This window comes from Paramisgurnus dabryanus, chromosome 19 (genome assembly GCF_030506205.2).
Source record: "Paramisgurnus dabryanus chromosome 19, PD_genome_1.1, whole genome shotgun sequence".
Classification (NCBI taxonomy): Eukaryota; Metazoa; Chordata; class Actinopteri; order Cypriniformes; family Cobitidae; genus Paramisgurnus; species Paramisgurnus dabryanus.
The window spans coordinates 23,548,550-23,559,455 of record NC_133355.1 but is presented as its reverse complement, the minus strand read 5'-3'; positions in this window follow the sequence as shown (position 1 = coordinate 23,559,455).

Sequence of the window (10,906 nt, the reverse complement as noted above, 5' to 3'; positions counted from 1 at the left end):
TTTTATGCCATTTGAGGAAGAGATCTCCATTTATGCTCCACAGAAGTAATGTAAGAAATTCAGGTTTGAAACAACATGAGGGTGCTTACATGATGGTACAATTTTGCAACTAACCTGCAAATAACCCTGCGTTTATGCGTCAGACCCCAAGTCAAAATAAGATATAAGAGGAGATACACTTAATCCCTCATGGAGGAGGGTGCTCCTGAGCAACAGAAAGAGGGGCATTATGATGATTGATTACCCACACACCCCTGCTTTTAGTAACACAAACAAGTTTCAGACAAGAAATGGACTTCAGTCTCCAGTCGGCGAGAACATTACAGGAATGTGTGAAATATCTCCTCATGTGCAAGGACAGGGGTAGATGTGCAGACGCTGCGGAAGTGTTTGCTCGGACATGATCTTTTCCCATAAGGCTCAGCCCTCAGCCGTGTTTACAGGTGTGCTTTAGTTCTCAAGTGTCCCACATGTGATGTGTCAAAATGCTGCTGGTGTTACGTGCTATGGTTTGTTGATGTTCTAAACGTTAATGATTGAGAAACATATTACATCACTCTCAGTTGCTTGATTGAATTGTTAGGATTGTTGCTGCATAGTTAGGACCGGACCGTGGTTTAATATCCACATTTTAAGCACAATAATAATCTTGTGGAAAAATATTTACTAAAACTATTGTTCAATTCTCTGTGAATGCAATTTTGCTGAAAAGTAATGAGTTTTGATTCTTTGAAGCCATCAAACTAGCAAAGTTTAGTTTCGCATGCGCACGTGAAACTATCGCGTGCGCACGCTAAACTTGTAATGAGCGGAACCAAATGCAGGAGATAAATAACACAATGTTTATTAATAACAAACACAGAGGGAGTATGGAGAGTCAATGCGGAAGTAAATAGTCCAGTGTTGTTGTTGTTTGCAATGGTGGCGAAGACTACGGTGGAAGTTGGTGTTTGAGTGCGACGTTGGTGGAGTGGTGAGCAGTGGTGAAATCCAGGCTGAACACGGGAACATCCACACGAAGACGACGACAATACACATCCAACTGAAACTGTAATCCAAACGACACGAGACAACCAAACAACACGGAGCCGAACACAAAGTGAGAATCTGGCAGGGAACAGAAAGTCAGGTGAGTATTTATGGAGGTGATGTAATGATGAACAGCTGGAGCGAGACAATCAACACACAGGTGAAGGGAATCGCTCTAACGAGCACATGGCTGGGGTGAGTGAACAAACAAACACACACACACACACACATGACACGGTGGAAACAGTGGATTTCCTACCGTGACAGTACCCCCTCCCCTAGGAACGCCCCTTGACGTTCCCAGCCTGCTTTACCTGTCGATTGTAGTCATCGATAAGGCGGTGATCCAGTATGTCCCGAGGAGGAACCCACCTTCTCTCCTCCGGACCGTAACCTTCCCAATCCACAAAGTACTGAAATCTGCGTCCCCTCCGTCTGGAGTCCAGAATACGGTTAACCGAATAAGTGGTCTCCCCATTAACGATACGAGGCGGGGGGGAAACCGGGGCAGGCGGATTAAGACGGGATGAAATCACCGGTTTAATTTTGGAAACATGAAAAACGGGGTGAACCCTCCTGTACGCCGGTGGAAGGCTCAGACGCACTGTTACCGGATTGATGATTTTGGTAACAGAAAACGGGCCAATAAATTTGGGAGCAAGCTTATTCGAAACGGAACGCATCGGAATATTCTGGGTTGAAAGCCACACTCTTTGACCGACGACGTAACCGGGAGGCTTTGACCGGTGGCGATCGGCCTTGGCCTTGGTGCGCGACCTTGCCTGGAGCAAAGCTCTGCGAGCTCTGGTCCAGGTACGGTGACACCTCTGGACTAGTGCGTGTGCGGAGGGGACCGACACCTCGGATTCTGTACTGACAAAATTAGGTGGTTGGTACCCTAAACTACACTTAAATGGAGACATGCCCGTAGATGACACTGGCAGAGAATTGTGTGCATACTCCACAATTAAGAGTTGCTGACACCAGGACGAAGGATTCTTGGAAACCAAACATCGTAACACCCTTTCGACATCCTGGTTGGCTCGTTCGGTTTGACCATTGCTCTGGGGATGGAACCCGGACGAAAGACTAACAGTCGCTCCTAGCAGTTTACAAAATTCTCGCCAAAATTTGGACACAAATTGGGGACCCCTGTCAGAGACCACGTCTGTCGGGAGGCCATGTATCCGCAAGACGTGGTCAATGACAGCATATCCCCAAAGGATAGGTATTCTTTACCGTAATGTTGTTCAACCCTCGGTAGTCAATACAAGGTCGCAAGGACCTGTCCTTCTTACCCACAAAAAAGAACCCCGCCCCCGCTGGAGAAGAGGAAGGACGAATGAACCCCGTTGCCAGAGAATCAGAAATATATTTCTCCATGGCCTCCATCTCAGGAACTGACAGAGAGTATAACTTGCCCTTAGGCGGAAACGTACCTGGCAATAATTCTATCGCACAGTCATAGGGACGATGCGGAGGAAGAGAATCATCCCGAGACTTACTGAACACCGCCTTCAGGTCGTGGTATTACGCGGGCACGTTAGACAAATCCACTGCTTCCCCCTGAAACACAGACTCAGAAACAGTTAAACAGGCAGAGACAAGACAGGACTTATGACACTCCTCGCTCCAGCTGGTAACAGAACCCAGTTTCCAGTCAACAGTGGGGTTATGGGAATGGAGCCAAGGATGTCCGAGAACAATGGGGGAGAGAGCAGTGTCAGTGATAAAAAAGAAATTGTCTCTGTGTGATTTCCAGAAGTGATGAGTGTGATGGGTGCGGTGGTGTGCTTGATAGTGGGAAGTTGTTGTCCGTTGAGGGCGAAGGGCGCAATCTTGTGGGTGAGAGGAATAACCGGTATCTGAAGCTTACGTGCCAGTGAGCTGTCGATGAAGTTGCCCTCCGCCCCCGAATCCAGAAGTGCGCGACCAGTGTGAGACTTGGTGGACCACCGTAGCCTCACCGGAAGAAGAGTGGATGTTGTCGAGGTCTTGCTGGCAGAGATCCCGCCCGATAGTAGCCTCAGTCTTACTACCGGGCTTGGTCTTTTACCGGGCATTGCTGACACTGATGACCCGGCTCACCGCAGTACAGACACAATCCCAGGGATCTCCGCCGATTCCTCTCCTCCCGGGGTAACCGAGCTCGACCCACCTGCATGGGCTCCGGATCTGAGAGACCGCCGGCGGAGATTTCGCTGGGCAGATGGGAAACCCCGGTACGTGGCTGGGATGTAGCGGATGACTTCCTACGGGCGGCAATGGATAGTCGAGCGTCGACCCGGATCGCCAAATCCACCAGCCCGTTGAGCGTCGTGGGTAGCTCCGCCGTGACGATCTCTCGCTGGATCCGATCCGCCAACCCATGCAGGAAATGATCCCACTGCGCCTCCTCGTTCCACCTGCACTCCGCCGCCAGGGTCCGGAACTCGATGGAATAGTCCGAAACCGACCGCTCCCCCTGTCGAAGCTCCGTGAGGAGAAGGGTGGCTTCCTTCCCGGTGACGGAGCGATCGAAGACCCTCTTCATCTCCTGGGATAGCAGGGTGAACAAGGAGCAGCAGATGTCCTTGTTCTCCCACACCGCCGTCCCCCAGAGGGCAGCCTTGCCGGTCAGGAGTGGGAGCGTGAACGCGACCTTATGCTGCGTTCCAGGCAGGTTTTTAAACCCGTGAGTTACGACTTCAAAACCACGACTCACGACCTTATGCGTTCCAGGCAGCCTGTAACTCGTGTTTTTACATCCTTCTACCGGTGAAAGTGCACTGGAACGGCAGTCAAACCCGTGACTTCCCACCCGTGAACTCGTACTAGATCGATGTACTCCCAGTTCAGAGTCGTGAGTCGTGGTTTTGAAGTCGTGAGTTACGGGTTACAGGTTCCCTGGAACGCAGCATTAGTTTCCTCGAGGAAAAATGACCGGGGCTGTTGGGCAAAGTGGAGAGAGCAATGAGAGAGAAATGTACGGCAGTACTTGGGCTCACCGGAGTATTTTTCTGGGATGGGTAACCGGGGTTCTGGAAAAGAACTACCCCCTGGAGGTGAAGATGATGCGGGCGGCGTGGGTGGCGCAGTGGGTAGCGTGGTGTGTGGAGATCGCTGGGAGAGCTCGGACACTTTCGCCACCATTGCATGGACGGCCTTCCGCATATCGTCAATGGCTTTGTCCTGATGATCCATCCTAGCCAACGATCGCTGGAGAAACTCTTCCAATGAGGATATGGGTTGTTCTCCCGCTGCTTCCATGTTGGCCAGATTCTTCTGTAATGACACGTAATGAGCGGAACCAAATGCAGGAGATAAATAACACAATGTTTATTAATAACAAACACAGAGAGAGTATTGAGAGTCAATGCGGAAGTAAATAGTCCAGTGTTGTTGTTGTTTGCAATGGTGGCGAAGACTACGGTGGAAGTTGGTGTTTGAGTGCGACGTTGGTGGAGTGGTGAGCAGTGGTGAAATCCAGGCTGAACACGGGAACATCCACACGAAGACGACGACAATACACATCCAACTGAAACTGAAATCCAAACGACACGAGACAACCAAACAACACGGAGCCGAACACAAAGTGAGAATCTGGCAGGGAACAGAAAGTCAGGTGAGTATTTATGGAGGTGATGTAATGATAAACAGCTGGAGCGAGACAATCAACACACAGGTGAAGGGAATCGCTCTAACGAGCACATGGCTGGGGTGAGTGAACAAACAAACACACACACACACACACATGACACGGTGGAAACAGTGGATTTCCTACCGTGACAAAACTATCATGTTTAGTTTTGCGTGCTCATGTGAAACTATCGGAAGCACACGTGAAACTATAACTTTTTATGTGCGCACGTTATAGTTTCACGTGAGCACGCGGTAGTTTCATCTGCACATGCTATAGTTGAATGGGTCAACTGCAGATAGAACCTTCTAATTCTAAAAAAAGGTTCTAAATGCCATAACATTATTTGACATTAAATATAAAATTAATGCTGTAACAGTGTCTCAGAAAGGATTACATTTTACTTTCTAACACATTTTATGACAGGTATTTCATATTTTTTCTAAAATGGTGGAACGGGAGCTTTGTGCCCTGGATGTGCATCCCACAAATCTCCATCAACTGCAAGATGCTATCCTATCATTATGGGCCAACATTTCGAAAGAATGCTTTCAGCACCTTGTTGAATCAATGCCATGTAGAATTAAAGCAGTTCTGAAGGCGAAAGGGGGTCAAACTCAGTATTAGTATGGTGTTCCTAATAATCCTTTAGGTGAGTTTATAATACTCTCTGTGACTCATTTAAAAAAAATACTCTCTATCTGTAAGTGGCATGAATTTAAACATGGACTTAATGTCACTCATCTTTGCCTCTGAGATGATGCTCAGTTTGGAGAGTACCCTTGGTTTGGGTAAGATGGATGTAGGTTCCAGGCTTCTTGTGTGTTTGCTTGGTCCTTATGTCTACTTTACCTCTTGGCTCTGCATGTGATTATGTGTAATGAAGAGTATATGGACATTGATCAAACACAAGCTGTGACCCTTCAGAAAATGGAACCTGTTTGTACTGAAACAGCTTGCCTGAAAATCATACAAATTTATACTCTTCATCTGTATGATTTCATCTGGGTTGTTCCTGTTCAACTTCAGTAAAACTTGTGGAAAGACAGTGGTGAAAAGAATTCAGACACTGCCATTGCCTTTACAATATGGCTGTCTACCTCATGCACTGCGGAGTGGTCTGGAGTAGAGTATTTCATTGTTATCTTTTTAATTTGAGGATGCCTTGTCAGGAAATCTGCCATAGCAAAGGCTATTATGGAATTTCTGTTCTGAGTCACACAACTATCACTCCATGTTATAATCTCAGTGGCATGTGGATGATCACGTACAACGCGTTCTAATAATATTTTTTATATATTAGTTCACTTGCAACATCATCATTTCCTCCCCTACCTGACATTACCTCTGTGCACAAAATTAGCTTTGTGTAGTAAGATTATACAAGTTCAGTTTCCACATATAACGTTGATCCTGATTGGTCATCTTCTGTGCATTTGAAGCGCTCACGCAGATCGAACCTTATAGAGCCAAGTTTGAGTTCGATTTTGTAGATAGAACCTTTTTGTTTTTTCAATAAAAATTCCCAAAATGTACAACATCACATAATGTAAATAAGTTGTCACAGAATAAAATTGGGGACCATTTCAGATGAAACTGGACAAGTGTAAATACATCTATTAGATGAAACGACATATGTCAGCGCATAACTCCTCCCAAACGCAAACACGTTAGCCGAAAGTCAGCCGGCAAAGAGGCAAACAAACAAAGACGACACACTTATTGCTTAATGGTGCGACGACAGCGGGTTAAAAAGCTCTAGAACCAATAAAAGAGTTCAATGACAAACTCGAATGATATTAAACAAAGAAATAAAACTTTGAGAAAGAGTTTTGTGAACGCTTTTGTCACAGACCGGGGCGGACCCAAAGATAGCTGAACAAGGTCACACCCCTTCCTAGTTTCCACCTCGAGGAGGTTTCCAAGACCACCCCAATGACCAGACAGACAAGTATACTAATATTAAAATGACACTTTATTAAATATTTAAAAGGAAAGGGGGAAGGGGGAAGGGGGAAGGGCAATCTAAAAACAACTCTTCTTCTGGTCTCCAGGACCACTTCCAGTGCAGCGGGGGCTAGGACTCCTTCCCCAGAGGGACCCTGCTATCCGTGGCGCCCTCCGCTTCTCCTGGAAGCAAAACAGGAAAGTCTAATTAGTGCTGCGTTTGAAGTTTTCGTCGATACCTACTCCTGTCACCGGTCTAAGATATTTGTGTCCTTCTCTGCCCCTTGAGGTTCCTGGCGTCCCCTTCGGGCTGTGCCGGAGGAACCAGATGGATGAAGTCCACAGGCAAGGTGATCCAGACAGGGGTAAAGAGGTTTGTCTCACTGGGACCTTTGGTAAGACACTTTGGGTTCCGCCCTCATGAATCGTCACCTGGTGACATCCTCCCCCGCCGAAATGGTTCTAGTCCCTAGAACCGCTTCCTGTGACCCACTCACCGTACCGGGCTGGTGGTCGTCCCCGGTTCTCACGCTGGGGCCGCCGTGGAGGGGACACCGGGTCTGCCTCAGCAGGTAAGTCCTCGGGCTCCCTTGGGGCCACCCGAGCTGCTGCACTCGCCGGGTTCGCTCTAACAGGTAAGTTTTCGGGCTCCCTTGGAGCCACCCGAGCTGGTGCATTAGCCGTGTTCGCTCTAGCAGGTAAGTTTTCGGGCTCCCTTGGGGCCACCTGAACCGGTGCATTCACAGGGTTTCCCGGTCTATGGCCCATCCTCCAATCCAAGGCGCTACAGGCGCCGGCTCCCTAGGGGCCACTTCAGTGGGTAATGGGGGATAATTCGGACAGGGTCGGATCATATTCCGGTGAACTACGCGATCAGGCCCGGGCTTCCCTTCCGGCCTGATCGTATACACTGGCTGCCCCAACCTCTGTTGCCGTTGTACAACGTACGGCCTGGCCTCCCACCGGTCACTTAGCTTGCCTTTCCCTAATCGCCGATTGTCCCGTACTAGGACCCTCTCTCCAGGGAGCAAGGGAGCATCTCGTGCCGTCCTGTCGTACAGCCTCTTGTTCTTTTCTCCAGCAACCTGGATCCTCTTATTGACCTGGTCATAGGCGAAGTGGAGACGGTGATGGTGTCGTCCCACCCACTCGGTCACACTCCCTTCTCCTTCACTCCCCGCTGTTCCTAACAGGAGATCTGTGGGCAAATGAATGTGTCTACACTGTTACCAGCCGTTGATGTTTATGTAAGTGTACTGGGTAAGGGTGTTCGTTACAGACCTTCACCGGCACTCTGCCACGTTGGACCACCGCCAGTCCTCGAGCCACTCCCACCTGTGTACAGTCTCCGTGGGGCTCAATCAACACCCAGCTCCCGGGCCTCTGGCATCGCTGAGGGACTCTGGCCCACACTATGGCCTCGCTCCTTGCTGGCACAGCTAGTGCAAACCGACATGCTACTCGCCCAACTTCCTCACGGTTGCCCTGGATTTTGGCCATCTGTACTCGGCGGCAGTCGGCTACTACACGTTCCCAGCCTGGCCTCTCGGCCCTTGGTATTTTCTGTACGGGCCTAGCCCGAAATAGCTCCTCCCAGCATTCTGAGAGAACGTTCATACCAACGAGGGCCCTGTGGTTGCCGAGACAGTGGTCCTGCACGATGATGACCCCCTTCTGTGGCACTTGCACTCCGTAGAGCTCAAAATCCGTGAGCCTATAGCCAATATAGGGAATTTCTAGTCCGTTCGCTCCCTTCAAGGTGAGCCAGGGAGCTTCAGTCTCATGCACGTTTTGAGCTCCAAACAACTCATGGGACAGGCTTTCGGAGAAGAGGGTGACTTGGGAACTGGTGTCAATGAGACATTGCACCGTAACACCACACACTTGTACCTCCACCGTCGGGCTGAGCCCGATCATCCTCTCTCTGGGCTCCAATCTTCTAGACGGGTCAATTTGGGGGGCTCCGACCACATGACCCACTGTGGCCGGTCGTCCTAAAAAACCCCTTCCGAAGCTCTTCGTGGGCCGCATTGCCGACTCACATGACCCGCGGTCCCACAGCGGTTACAAATTGGCCTCCCTTGCCCGTCCCACTCGAACCGGGGCCGGTTAGTCTGGTAGGGCCGTCTCGTTGGGTCTCGGCCGTGTTCGGAGTACACCCGTTCTCGGGAGGCGGGCCCTTCTTCTCTCCTTCCAGGCCCTAGGCGCAGCTCTCCCACTAACGTTTTAGTTAGCTCAGCCATCTGATCCCGAACGTCTTTCATAAGCTCCATCTTCAAGGCCTGCTTCCAGTCCGTCCCCTCTGAGGCGGTCGCTGCCGGGCCACTCACGGCCGCACATACGGGGGTTTCCTTCACCTCGACTTGGTATCCCTCTAGGGCCATGGCCTCCTTCTTCAAATCATCAAACAAGAGCCCGGGGTCCCTTCGAAACTGCCCTCTCAAGTTCTGACGTACCGGGCCCTCTTTCAGCCCCAGCAAAAACTGGTCTCTTAACAGGGTCTCTTCATCTCCTAACCCGTGATCTCGGTGTTTCTGCAGGCGAGCATACTGTTCGCGGAGTTTCAGGACAAAGGCTAGGATTGATTGGTGGGGGCCTTGTTTGCAATTGAAAAACTGCGCCCGTAGGACGGCTACAGGGGTGGTGTCACCATACTGGTCAGTGAGGAACTGGAAAATAGTCTGAGCAGTAGTTAGAACAGCTTCGGGGGCAGCTTGTACTTCCCGCCGGGCCTCTCCTTCTAAGGAATTCAGCACAAACTGCTGCTGCTGGGTGGCACTCAGCCCCTGGAGGCCGGCCAGGTACTCGATCTGGCCTCTCCACTCCGACAGGCGAACCTCGGACTCGGTCCCGCCATATTTCTGCACCCAGGGGTTCCCCAGGAATACGGGCATAACACGGGGTGGAGCTTCGGGCAACTCGGGCATGACACGGGGTGGGGCTTCGGGCAACTCGTCGTCGGCCATTGGAGGGCCTTGGTCGCTCAACTCGAAGTGGAGCCCTGCCGACTACGCCAAATCTGTCACAGGCCGGGGCGGACCCAAAGATAGCTGAACAAGGTCACGCCCCTTCCTAGTTTCCACCTCGAGGAGGTTCCCAAGACCACCCCAATGACCAGACAGACAAGTATACTGATATTAAAATGACACTTTATTAAATATTTAAAAGAAAAGGGGGAAGGGGGAAGGGCAATCTAAAAACAACTCTTCTTGTGGTCTCCAGGACCACTTCCAGTGCAGCGGGGGCTAGGACTCCTTCCCCAGAGGGACCCTGCTATCCGTGGCGCCCTCCGCTTCTCCTGGAGGCAAAACAGGAAAGTCTAATTAGTGCTGCGTTTGAAGTTTTCGTCGATACCTACTCCTGTCACCGGTCTAAGATATTTGTGTCCTTCTCTGCCCCTTGAGGTTCCTGGCGTCCCCTTCGGGCTGTGCTAGAGGAACCAGATGGATGAAGTCCACAGGCAAGGTGATCCAGACAGGGGTAAAGAGGTTTGTCTCACTGGGACCTTTGTGCTCCTCTTCGTAGCGTGCTGGGGACAGAGGTAAGTTACACCACACAGGTAAAGTATTTTCAACAAGGGCAAGAGGGTCAACACTCTGGGATTCTTACGTTCTTCTTCACAGCGGGCTAGAAGACAAAGGTAAGCTGCACCACACAGGTGAGGTTTTACACACAAAGGTAAGAGGCTTACTGCACTGGGTCTTGTACGTTCCTCTTCACAGCGGGCTGGAAGACAAAGGTAAGCTGCACCACACAGGTAAGGTATTTCACGCACAGGCAAGAGGCTTAATACGCTGAGTCTTTTACGCTCCTCTTCACAGCGGCCTAAAAGGCAGAGGTAAGTTGCACCACACAGGTAAGATATTTCACACACAGGTGAGGGGCTCAATACACTGGGTCTTTTACGCTCCTCTTCACAGCGGCTTAAGAGGCAGAGGTAAGTTGCACCACACAGGTAAGGTATTTCACACACAGGTAAGAGGCTTAATACACTGGGTCTTTTATGTTCCTCTTCACAGCGGCCTAAAAGGCAGAGGTAAGTTGCACCACACAGGTAAGGTATTTCACACACAGGTAAGAGGCTTAATACACTGGGTCTTTTATGCTCCTTTTCACAGCGGCCTAAAAGGCAGAGGTAAGTTGCACCACACAGGTAAGGTATTTCACACACAAGAGGCTTAATACACTGGGTCTTTTATGCTCCTCTTCACAGCGGCCTAAAAGGCAGAGGTAAGTTACCCCACACAGGTAAGATATTGCACACAAAGGTAAGAGAGTTAATACACTGGGTCTTGTACGTTCCTCTTCACA